Source organism: Apostichopus japonicus, chromosome 16 (assembly GCF_037975245.1).
Source record: "Apostichopus japonicus isolate 1M-3 chromosome 16, ASM3797524v1, whole genome shotgun sequence".
Taxonomy (NCBI): domain Eukaryota; kingdom Metazoa; phylum Echinodermata; class Holothuroidea; order Aspidochirotida; family Stichopodidae; genus Apostichopus; species Apostichopus japonicus.
The window spans coordinates 40,716,540-40,730,524 of record NC_092576.1 but is presented as its reverse complement, the minus strand read 5'-3'; the positions used below and the strand labels follow the sequence as shown (position 1 = coordinate 40,730,524).

The 13,985-nt window shown below is 36.2% G+C and overlaps 1 protein-coding gene across 13 annotated transcripts in view; it reads right to left on the bottom strand.

Annotated features, from left to right (window-relative positions):
* LOC139983748 (rho GTPase-activating protein 5-like) overlaps window positions 1-13,985 on the bottom strand; it is a 127,158-nt gene that overhangs the window by 96,573 nt on the left and 16,600 nt on the right. The gene's annotated exons all lie outside the window — the stretch shown is intronic.

Sequence of the window (13,985 nt, the reverse complement as noted above, 5' to 3'; positions counted from 1 at the left end):
CTTCTATTTTTTTTTTTTGGGGGGGGGGGTTATATTTCACTTTTGTTTTTCCTACATCCCTTCAAAGATATTAAACAGTCATTTAATTTGTCACTAAAAACTAGATAATAATAATTATACACAAGTACTAATTACATAGTTTGCTTGTTTTACTTCTTCTTTTATTGTTTCTGTTTTTGTCTCTCACTTTTCTCTTTGCCTTAACTTCTTGTACAGAAACTTTCACATGAATACTGTCGAACACACACACACACACACGTACACATACTGTAATGTACTGAGACAAGTTATTACTCCATTTTTTTTCACTTGTTCATTTGTAAATTAATTTACTTTCTTTGTAAAGCGCCTTGAGCAGTGACTTTTGTTTACTGATTTGGCGCTATATAAGTCTCATTTATTATTATTATTATTAAACGAAGACACCATCCTAGATAGAAATATTCATAATTCAACAAATGATTGGAATATTAATGAATCCAGTTGATCCTTCGTTAAAACCACTGAAGTCCAGGATGAGAAACGGAAGGGAGAGCACAAGAAACTACACTTCCAGGCGGCACACACGACTCCCCACCCCCCGCCACTCCCGGGAGTTATAACTGTCAATTTCTAGTTCCATACACATCCACACTCCCTTCACATGTATTGCCTCTATGACGTACCTTTCATGTGCACCAAACAAACACTATAAAAAATAACCATTTAACCCACCAAACCTCTCAAAATGGTGATGGTAATTACCACCACCCCTCCCTCCTATCACCACCCCTACCTCCCTCCTCTCCCCTACCTCTACATTCCCCAATCCTATCCCCTCCCAAGAAATAATTTTAACAGGTTTTCAGTCATATCAACAGCTAGATGGAAAATGAAATGAAAATATGCAGTACCTTAGAAACCCCAAAACATTTCAAAGCTCTCCCTATGTTAAGCTTCTGTACAGTACATGTGTACAAGTATGTACCTACAGTACAATACTCTAGTACTAACTCCCTGTGCACATTCATTCAGTAATGGGTATCATAAAATCCGGAGGGGGTCACAGAGGGTCATCTAGAGGGTGTTTAGATTACCATTTATTTTGAAACATTATCTTGAGAGGTGTGACAATGGCAGTATTTAGTTTGGAATTAAAGGGAGGACAGACTTTACAAAATGTCACAGCGAAAAGCCAGCATTGCTTGTCGTTTATACCAAATATTCTGTGAATTTAAAACTAATGTTGATCAGAGATTAATGTACATCAATGCACATAACATTATCAATATCATGCAAATCTTCCAACTTAAAGGTCTGCTGTATAGACCCCAACTATAGCATGCTATCATGGAAAAGTTTCTTGAGATGACGTAATCGACCTGCCTTGGTCGTAAAATGACCTCTTTATACCACTTACTAGACCGGTCGGCCTTTACTAGACCGGCAGGCCTTTACTAGACCGGCAGGCCTGTACTAGACCGGCAGGCCTGTACTAGACCGGCAGGCCTGTACTAGACCGGCAGGCCTTAACTAGACCGGCAGGCCTTTACTAGACCGGCAGGCCTTTACTAGACCGGCAGGCCTTTACTAGACCGGCAGGCCTTTACAAGACCGACAGGCCTTTACAAGACCGACAGGCCTTAACTAGACCGGCAGGCTTTGACTAGATTGGCAGGCCTTTACTAGACCGGCATATGGAACGCCAAAAGGACCACAGTGACATGTACAACTACTAATTTGACATGTACTACTAATTCGAAGTGTACTACTACTAATTTGAAGTGTAATACATGTAAAATGTCGCGTACTACTACTAATTCGAAGTGTACTACATCAAAAATGTTGCATACTACTACTAATTCGAAGTGTAATAATACTAATTTGAAGTGTACTACATCTAAAATGTCGCGTACTACTACTAATTCGAAGTGTACTACATCTAAAAAGTCACGTACTACTACTAAATTGGAGAGATGGCGCTATTCACAATCTTTCCGATACCATGTCATCGAGTTGCGCATCTGCATTAAAATAATGATGAAGAAAACATTCAATACTCTGTTGATTCAAATGTCTATTTTACAGTTTATACCTTTAAGGTCTGTGATATTCCAAAACTGCTACTTGTTTAAATTATATACAGGTCTAGTACCGTATGCATTTTAGGTGTTCTACAAATGGCCTGAATATAGGCCTACTAAAGTACTAGGTCATGGATTAATTCAGAGCACAACTTAAGAGCCCAAATATAAGTTACCGTTTAAATTTAGATTTTGGCACAGTAATGTGTGTATGCAGAGCTTAGTATGCGTAGGATTAGGAGTATATATGTACGTGTCAGTCTTCCTGTAGGAATGTTCCCCTTCTCCTTGCCTTCATTACTAATACTATAATCACCATTGTCTGTGACCATTGGGCATCACAAAAATAAAATCCAGTGGTGGCAAAGCAACAAGTTTTCGAAGCCCCAGCAGGTGGAACCATCGATCCCCAAGAATGTGCTTAATGTAGCCGCAGTTTTTAACTCTTAAAATTGTTATACACATTATTATTCACAAGCAGCAATTTCCCCGTCATTGAAATGTCAAGAATGCTTTTGATTCCCCAGCTGTGCCAAACTATATGCTATTTTCTATATTTGCCACAGACCTTAAAGGTATAAACTGTAAAATAGACATTTGAATCAACAGAGTATTAAAGAATATGTTTTCTTCATCATTATTTTAATGCAGATGCGCAACTCGATGACATGGTATCGGAAAGATTGTGAATAGCGCCATCTCTCCAATTTAGTAGTAGTACGTAACTTTTTAGATGTGTACACTTCGAATTAGTAGTAGTACGCGACATTTTAGATGTAGTACACTTCAAATTAGTAGTAGTACGCGACATTTTAGATGTAGTACACTTCGAATTAGTAGTAGTACGCGACATTTTACATGTATTACACTTCAAATTAGTAGTAGTACACTTCGAATTAGTAGTAGTACATGTCAAATTAGTAGTGGTACATGTCACTGTGGTCCTTTTGGCGTTCCATACTGGCAGGCCTTTACTAGACTGGCAGGCCTTTACTAGTACACTCAGTTCCCCTGTGACATTATTTCCACCTGGTTATACCAGAAAATGTTTGGTGAAGCAATAAAATCATTGGTGCAAACATGGAGACTGCAAACAGGAAGATACTGTACCTTCCCCTTGTATGTTTGCAAAGGACTTGTCTGAGGTGTGTAATGTGTACTTAACAAGGTCACTTTACATTCATACGGCACAAAGAAGATACAAGGTAACAAATATCATCACGTAACCATTAATACTTAATCAACCACAACATAAAGGTCTGTTTGAAGTTGACATGAAAAGAATGAAGTAGGTTATATTTGTCAGTGTCAGTGTGGTGCTGACACTGCAGTTACACATTTATTCCGAGTGCTGTAGGCCTACGGTATGAATCTGGATAGAGTACAGCATCGTAAACTAGAACTGCATGTGCCTGCAAATACGCACTATTGTAGTGCACATGGAGTGCTTGCAGTATTAGGAAGAACTTTTCGGTTGTTCATGGTGTTATTTTTTAGGGCCGACTACACACCAGGGAGTATAGTCATGTAGGTACCTACAAAGTGAGGGCGCTTGTGAGCGCCGTGACAGCTTGAGATTAAGTTGTCTACTCAGCTAGCCTCTGAAACTGCAAATGTACAGAGACTATATGAAAGTTTAAATTTCAACGACCAGTCATGTAGGTATCGTTCACTTGGCCAGTAATGCCAATATTGTAGCGCAATGTGCACTACAATGATGAATAGGACGTCGGAAGAAGAGTTAAAAGTATCTATAATGAAGTGTTACAAGTAAATATAAGACAGACAGCCTGTGTTACATTACAGTGTGTATATATGCAATATGCAGAGAAACACAAACAGTGTACAAATTTGTGTGTATTATTATAACATGGTTAATATTGTACAGTCATACTGCCACTGTCAATGTAGCTATGAATACTTGAAACATGCCTGGAGGTTGTCATGGATACAGATATTAAGTCTGCAAATGCAATTTTCGTATTCTGGATCTTTGTATGCATTGTAGGATATCTACTGTATAATAAGGTGTGACAGGAAAAAAGTTAATTCTCCAAAAAATTAAACACTGGTTTTTGGAATTTGAAATGGTGGCATACTATCCGTGTTAGAAAGGTCACCAGTTCACTATAGGCACTATAAAGCAAGATGCTGAGGTTGTGATGAGATAGGTAAGACACAAAGGAAAACAAAGCAAAAAAATATGAGTCAAATCTATTCGAACCTTTTTACCTGAAATTTTTGTGATATTTGTTCGATTCTGAATGATTTTGATCCAAACTACAGACGCTCTGTAACCTGGACATGACACACGTTGTTATGTATGTAATTAACAATACCCTGGCTAACTGCCCATGAATGACTCCGGGACATATTAACTGGAACGGGTGATTTTCTCTATATTTGCAGTTCGTTACTTCATGCACCGACCTTTTGCAAGTTGTATCCTTTCATCACATGGTGGCAGCGCACCAAAGTAGGAAAAGTTCAAACCCAATTACATCGGCCCTAATGACTTTAACAAAGGTTGACAAATGACTCATGCTGTTTCCCAGGGGTCATGCTCTGTTTCCCAGGGGTCTCCTTTTGTCATTAGCTGGTCCACCGGTGGAGAGAGGATAGAGAAGATGGAGGTAGATCACAAAGTCTCCATCAATCAACTTAAGATGAAGATACTAGATGTAACAGCCTTTATTGGTAATACTATCCAATCTACAAATTCACAATCTCATCTCTAATTTTGGAATCCCCAAATTTAAAGGAATGTTGCAGGTATACATGAATCTGACTGAGCCTGTAAATATTACTATCAGGCTCTCTTGTGGATAAGCAGTTTGCTAACAGTTTTATTTTATTTTAAAATATTACTCAACTGAGCTGGATTTTTTCTGAGTCATTATATATGGTAAAAGCTACATCTTCATGATTACATTTGGTATATATGGCGAAAATAAGATTTTTTTTTTTTTTAATTTGGTGATATATATTTATTTATGAATGCACCTGGCAACACAACACTAGTGAGTAATGTTTTCATGGCCCTGGAGCTGAAAATATTTTGACTTCTTGATATTATATAGTTAGGAACAATAGATGGAGGTTTTCAACTTTACAATGTGCAATATTTCCCCCCCAACCCCTCCCCCTTCCCCCCTCCCCCTCCCTCCCCCTCCCTCCCCCTCCCTTCCCCACCTTTTGGATTACATTGCTATACTGTCTGCAATCAGAATAACTCTTTAAACTATATAGCAGTTTGATTAATTTACTGGCTTGTTTACTCCTTTTTACTTTTTTTAAATTTTTTGAAAAATTTGTTGCCAGATGCAAAATGCTGCTTTAACATTTACTCAAGACATTAATTACATCTCCAATTCGATGATTAATGCAGTCACATGAACTTGTAGTGTGTTCTAGGTCTCCAGGATACTTGTATCAGCAATATATATCTAAATACTCGTCACGCACCAGCTAATATATACTTAACTTGACATCGTCAAAGTCACTTGGCAATGATTTCCCAACTCAAATTTGGTTCTCTGTTTTAAAGACTTTAATTGGCCTTGAAATCCGACAAATTTGGAGAGTCTTCTTCAAAAATGTATACACAGATGATTGGCAAATTTTATTTAAATACACGTCATTTACAGAAACTGTTTTTCCCCTTTAGAGGTAATGTTGTGGGGGTGTAAAAATTCATGTTTAATCAAAATTATTAATACCTATATGAAAGTTTTGAAAATTATGTTGAAACAATTTACAGATATACACACTGGAGATAGCAGAAAACGATTTGCGACAAGTTAAAGTGACAAAATTGCGATATTTTCTGTTTTCTCATCAAATTTTGCAATAACAATTTAGGCATTTTTGCTATTTCAAATGCACCCAAAGGGTTTTTTAAAAACAAATTAACTGTCAAACTCATGTTATTGACAAATTTTACTCTGTAGAATAGAAACAAATTAATTTGCACATCTCAAAGGATTAACACTTATACAGTTTGATTGTTAGTTTATTGAAATTTCTGAGGAAGCTAAGCTGAACCAACAAAAAAGTAAAAGTTATTAAAATTTAAAAAAATCAGTTTTCGAGGAACGAATCTCAAGTTGAGATCTGTAATCAAGGAATTAGCTGATTTAGTGAATGACCACACATTAGTCTATGTAATTGCAGCTTAGATTTGTGAAATAGACGTTTCTAGTCCTGAAAAAAGTGCCAACGCTTACCAGGGTTTGGACATTTACAAAATGCTCACAAAATTAGCACAAATAGAATTCACTCTAGAAAACAGTAGAACAAGTGTACTTATGTTGTTAGGAGATAGGTAAGCAAATAGGAATGGATCTAAATACAGGCAATAGAACCTTTGCCTGACATATCAGGAACACCAGTGCTGCTATTTGATTTCATCAAAGCTATGACCCTGCTAATCTCAAGATACACATCTTGGAGTTGACAGGGATGGTTTGTAGGCTTTAGAACTGACACTTTCACATGCAATGCCAACAAAGTTGTTACTCTTAGTAAATTATAACTTTGTAGCTTTGTTACTTAGGAACAGTATTGTCATTAATCCACAATGACACTAACATAGTTTATTCAAACACTGTGAGGGTTTAGCATGTTGGGAGGTATTTAACTGTTCCTAAACCACGCTTGAAGACCTATGGTTACAGAAGCTTTGAATACTCTGGCTCTTATCTCTGGAACAATTTACCAGATCACATTCGAACATGCTATAAACTTTCTACATTCAAAAGTCTACTTTTAAAGACCCCTCTTTTCACTTGTTCTTTTGTAAATTAATCTGCTTTCTTTATAAAGCGCCTTGAGCAGTGACTTTTGTCTACTGATTTGGCGCTATTTAAGTCTCATTTATTATTTTTATTATTATATTATTACATATCTGGTTAAATTTCCAGAACTACAACTTGAGCTCTGATTTCCAACTATTGAGTAACTCAAGGTCCGCTGTACTAACGAGTTGATCGTTCGTTCCTGATGTGTTACATTGTTCCACAAAAGCCATACAACAGATGGTACCCCTTAAAATGAAAAAAAAATATTTCCAAAAAAAAAGTGGAGGGATACATTTAACATAAAAACAGGAAAGATTTATCCAAAACTACTTTGACTACAACAATAGCAAAAAATGTGCAAACCACTAGAGATGACAGAGATAGTAATCTTTGATAATGCTAGAGGCTTATCAAGGGTCAAAGGTCATACATTTGCCACACATATCCTTCCTGTTCCTTTTACCCAGATCCCATCTGGGGTTGGTTTTCAAAAAAATGTCTGTCAGCTAAAAGAAGCCAAAAATGTATGGTAGACCTGTTAAATTTTCTGTTTTTATTAATGTTTCTTTTCGCGGGGGGGGGGGGGGGGGGGGGAATGTGTCGGGAGGTGATGGTGAAATGAAAAACTTTGTAATTCAACAAACATACCTTTCAATGGATCTTAAATGTTTTGGCAAACCTCAGAGTAAATCAACGGAAGTAAGCAGTCGTTCGATGCACAACACTGTACCATAGTGTAATCATTTGCGTTCACCACATGAATCTCCACAATTAAAGCAGCAATTTGCGTCCTTTTCTATGGTTTTTCTCAACCTCACTGATAAGTAACATAGCAACATACATAACTAGCTTATATCTATTCAAATCTTACTTCAAATGGTGGCATAAAAGTCGAAAAATTTACACATTTCAACTTTGTTTTTCTCAAAGATATTTTCCGTTGGGATCCAAATAAACCTTGCCCATAATATGAATATTTAAAAGCTACGAACGTCATTGGCCAATACGTACATCACCATGCTTGATTTGTGTAGATTGTCTATGGCAGATGTACCAGGGAGCTGTTAGAGTACCAGCTCGCTGGTTGTACCAAGTTACCAACTCGACGTTTTGAATCTATTTTTAGCAACGGCTCATAACTTAACCTGCATCTCTGATTGGTTGAATTCAAACTAGTGGGTTGGGGGAACTGTATGCGATTATTATTAAATGTGTAATTTGTCAGTGGACACTTTTCTCATTATCTGCAAATCTCCTTAATTACTCGCCAATTAACGCTTTTGGCAGGGAAAAAACTTGGCTAATATCTTAGTTTGCTGTTTTGTGATTGATATATGTAAAAAACTTGGACTTGTCAAAAAAGTGGAAAACGGCGACAAAACGCAAAATGCTGATTTAAATGATCCGTTTTAAGATTTCAACAGCCCCCCCTAATTCCTGTCGTACGTCATACAGAAACATCACATTTTAAAGGTATGCGTTATAACGAATGCATGAATCTACTGCAGCTAGGATTTGGTCAGAAATTCCCCATTTTACAGTGAACCATTTGAATTTCTTCATAGACAACAACATGCTTTTAAGAACGAACATACTAATCTGCTGTTTCCACATGCTTTTACAAAATATGACCAGCAATTATCAGATCTTGTACATGTTGCAGTATCTTTGCCTAAAAAGCTGTAAAGCAATTTTGTTAAATTTAATATCTTTAAACATCAATTGTCATAAGTTACCAGATCACATTTGAACTTGCTCTAAACTTTCTACATCCAAAAGTCTACTTAAGACCCATCTTTTCACTTGTTCTTTTGTAAATTAATCTGCTTTCTTTGTAAAGCGCCTTGAGCAGTGACTTTTTTCTACTGATTTGGCACTTTATAAGTCTCATTTTTTATTAGTACTATTATTATTATTAAAAGGACTAGTTTATACACTGCACAGTAGTACCAGTAGGTCATGACAAATTTCAAAAGTGCATCTTTGCAAGCAATATAAACCCACCAAAAGGACTCAGACTTGCATGACACTGCACAATTAATATCTCAACATGAGAACATTTGTGTTATATACAGTACATGTTTAACAAGACAATCTGCACAGATTGCCTAAGTGTACAGTGTGTTACATTTACAATGTACAGTACAGTGTACATCCATAGAATGCATACAGACTTGTTAGTGTTGACATAGTATGTTACCACTCTCACACAGATCTGACATTGGCAAACTCATTTACAGGGGACAATTTAACCTTCAATTTTGTGTGTGTGTTTGTTTAAAGTAGTTTTGAAGGCACTGAATCTTTGTCTCTCATAAAATACGATGGTCCCTGCACATGTGAAAAATTGATGCATATTTGGATTTGAAATATAGCAATTCCACCATTCTGTATTTTGAGATGCGATACTTGGATAAATTATGCCTTGTTTTTCGATGGATTAAATAACACAGGGCCAAGTATATATTTAAAGAATGATTTCCACAAAAGGGTCTCGTCACATTAATCTGATGCTCCTAATGGAAGGGTACAGTTACAAGGTTCATGGAGGGATGCAAAAATACAAAGGTTTGTATGAAAGGGAGTGTATTACAAAAAAAAAAACCTGAATCTTAATTGTTTGGAAATTTATGAGTAATGATACTTCCTGCAAATCTAACTACCCTGCTATATATATGATAATATATATGGGGTCGACACAACCTCCACCCCCTTCCCTCTCCCCATCCCCCCCCCCCTCATCCCCCATAAGGAGAATGGAGACAGGTAAGAGAAGAGCCAAGCAAATTCACAATATTCACAGACAAACAAAGAAAATGATATGAATCTGTGGCTGCCACAGGGTACAATGAACGTGAAGGGATGCAACAGTGAACAAGACTAAATGAAGAGTGCATATTGACAAATTTATGAGTGTTCACACATGAACTCAACATCACATGGATACAATGCAACAAGAACTTACAGACAATGTAGAGTGTTCATAAACGGATACAACATTTACTAATTCAAAGTCAAAGTGATTCAAGACGATTAATGTTCACATTTAAAAACCAAATCTATACCAAATTACATGATCTGTGTACAGGGCAGATCTGCTCACTGGGCAGATACTTGCCATATGCAGTATTCTGACTCATATGTACTGTAGCCATGGCTTCAATGCATTCAAGTGCATACCAAATTAAACAGTAGGGTGAATAATTACATTGATTATCAGAGAAACCATAGCATTAAGATTAACATACATACATGTGCTGTGGTTACACATGGTAACTGCACGTACAGTGGTAATGCATGTACACTGCACGTACGGTACATATATGTACACTACATGTACAGTACATGTTCACTGCATGTACAGTACATGTTCACTGCATGTACATTACATGTTCATTGCATGTACAGTACATGCACAATACATGTACACCACATGTACACTGCACATACGATACTTGCACACTGCACGTACAGTACATGCAGCTTTTAAGTGTTTTCATTTGCACCCATAAAGTAGAATGATATACATGTGTATTGTACATCTGTTAAATAATCAATGCAAGGCTTGTGCAACCTAATGTATGTATACCAATTTAATGGCATTTGATAATTTACGGATGTTCATATATATACCAAATTATATGGCCTTTGATAATTTATTGATGTTCGTAAAAGCCAATCATTTTGTCAAAGCCTCACATATATGGATTATTTGCCCATGCCATCATGTCAAACACCTCAACACTAACTGATTTGGATCAATTTACAGATGACAATGCTTACCCGTCTCCTGAACAAGCACTTCTATCTTCCTATCTTATGACAATTGGTAGCATTTTTTCACCAACGTTCACTTTTGCTATATATATGTACTTCTCAAGCTAGTCTCATTATGGTTTCTATTTTCATTAAAAGAACAGTCCAGGTCAAAATTTCGTTTTGATATGTTAAAGAGGAACATAAGCTAAGCATTCTAGTGATATTTGCATTTAATTCCTATGTACCGTTTTTGAGATATTGAGAGTTGGAAGTTGCCACCTTTCGTACCAAGAGTGAACTTGGAGCAAACAGGTGTGACGTCGTTGTTGCACACTGAAAAATAATTGTTTGTTTTCCTTCGAAATTGATATCTAATTTTATCCTCCACAATTGGATGCATCCATAAATGTGAATGTACCATAGGTATTGGTATTTTATAAACTTCACATCCCCTTTAGACAAACGAGTAACCAAATCCAATCCAAGGTCAAATAAATAAACTAAAGAACAAAGAAAAAGAAAACATTATTTGTCAGTGTGCAACTATGACATCACACCTGTTTGCTTCAAGTTCACTTTTGTCAGAATATCAGATAACATCAACTGTCAATATCTCAAAAATGGTACATAGGAATTAATTGCAAATTTCACCAGAATGCTTAGATTGTGTTCCTCTGTAACATAGCAAAACAAAATTTTGACCTGGAATATTCTTTTAAGTTTCTGCAGTCAGTTTGTTTGGAAGATGTCTTCACCTACACGATTTCATTTACACAGATAAAGCAAACTTGTGATTTCTCTTCCTTTTAAAAATTACTAATTAACTAACTAAATGAACAAATTAATTAATTTAATAAATAATTAATTAATTAATAATTAAAACAAAAATCAACGAAACTTTAAAAACGGTAAACATTTCTTAATTCTATCGACCAGGTTAGTCTCTTGTTTTCTATAAGTGGTCAACTGGCAAAAATTTAATCAAATATTTATTTGTTTGTTTGTTTTTGCCTTGAAGTATTAGCAATGGCCTTGACCAATGCTACTGTATACAGCTGGACTTGGCCTACAGTATAAACGACCTGAGGTTTTGCTATTGTATGGACAGGTATACCTGTCCATTCAATTTAGCAAATTAGTACTTATTACTGTAGCCTAAATTTCACCACATTATTTACGGCAATCATTCAGGTGCCATGTAAGTACTGCCATTCCTAATGTTCACAAAAGTTGACCTCTTTTGCACAAGATTTTCCTTACAAACTTCAAAACAATGGCCATCCATTCTTGTAGGTATTATCAATGAGCACTGCTAATTACCACTGCCATGAAAAAACTTACACTTACAGGGATATAGCATTTGGTAAATTAAACACTGGTAAACATGATACATTTTTTAGTAAAGCCCATGATATACTTAGTATGGAATAAACATGGAATGACCATTCCTTGACTTACAGTACTCCATCTGACCAATTGTGGTTACAAATTCCAATCAGAGGAAGCTCTATAATATTATCAGAATATTTACAATTTAACAGCTCTCCTACGTACGGTACTGGGTCATTCTATCTAATATACAACCCAAGATGTCCGACATACAATTCAGCACGATAGATTATTGTTATAGAAAATTTACCTGTTCACATCCTGCCATCAGTTACGATCTAAAGTTCTTTTTGAGTCCTCTTCAAGCAGTGGCTAGCTGACACTTTATTACCCTACATGTACACACACACATATGTATGCAGCTGGATTTAATTATACACTGTATTCAATGATGGACATTATATGATCTATTTAATTTAAATGTACACTCTACATACATGTATGTATACAAATGTGTATATATGCTATATGTATGCTATACTGTACAACAATGAACGGAGAGTGTAATACATATGCCTAAAAAATGTTAATGACGATAATGATGTGTCCTCTCCTTCCTCGACAAAACTCTCCCCGTATTGACCGTTACGATGATTAACATGTTACACAATCACCACGACGATGATGTCGTCCCCGACGACGCATGAACACTTCAGACCGTCTGGCAATTTTCATTCAATTATCGCATCGTTTTCGCCCAAAAGTGCGGCAAATCGAGACTATTTTTAAGTGCGGACTGCAGAGACGTCGTCTCACGGTGACTAGAGTATGCACTTAAAAAACTCTGATCAATGAAATTTTAAACTGCGATGGGCTCGTAACTTACTTAGCAGATGGCGCAAAGATAGATGTGCACTGTAAGTGTTACTTAACCGTAGTACTATACTGTAGGCCTGCAATGAAATTTGAACGGTGAGCTATTGACCAAGATACAGTATCGATGTGCCCTGACTCTTTGCTGCAAAACAGCAGTCACACCGAAAACATCATGGGAATGAATTTAAGCTAAACGGTAACTGTACATTGTCTCAAAACTCCCTTGGAAGATGAACCTACCAACCGAATTTAGTGTAAAAGAAATTTATTGTCCTCTAGCCGACAATTTTTTTTTTTTTTTTTTTTTTTTTTTTTTTTTTTTTTGGCAGCTAGTGAATTCCAGTAAGCATGTACAGAGAATTTCTCATGAACCTGGATTCAGATTTTTTCCAAGGTTTTCAATATTATTACTATGCACAGCCTTATAATGTCAGATTTAAGTCCTTTCTGCCCCATGGATGCATACTTAACTATAGTTTATATACTGCTGTACTGTGTGTGCCTGAAATTCCTTTATTCATTACATCAATTGGTCAGTTTACAATAGGAGAGGGTTTCACACCATCCTATTTGTTCCCTTACCTTTACAAGCTTGCAGAAGATTCTTCACAAATTCACGATAATAATGCAGTACTAGTGCAGCTGCTGTCAATGGCTACTGTCAATCTCTATGGTATACATACTGTACATGCATACAGGATGTCCGTATCTTTAACAATCAGACTAGATAGTACAAGCTTGCAGTTAGCTTCTTCCGATTACTCAAACAACAGGCCGGTTGTCAATATGTCAGGCATATATCTCTGTAGGGGTACTACCCCTAAAGACAACTCACAGTTGCAAACCTTTAATTAAATCACATTGTTTCATACCAATCTCCTTTAGGGTTGGACAACATGTGATAATAACCAACACAGAATGTAACAAGGTGTTTGCTTTGAAGTAGGCCTACATAACTTATTTTGAAATAATTTTAAAAACCGACACAGTACACTCTACAGTTAAACTAGAAATTAATCTTTGATATTAGGTGAGTAACATTAACTGTTCTTTTTCTTCATTCTATAGCACACAAAAATTGTTTCTAAAGTACTGTATGTCCTCACTGTAAATAAGAATTTTACATATTTATAATGTTTGCTCCAGATACCTTCATAAA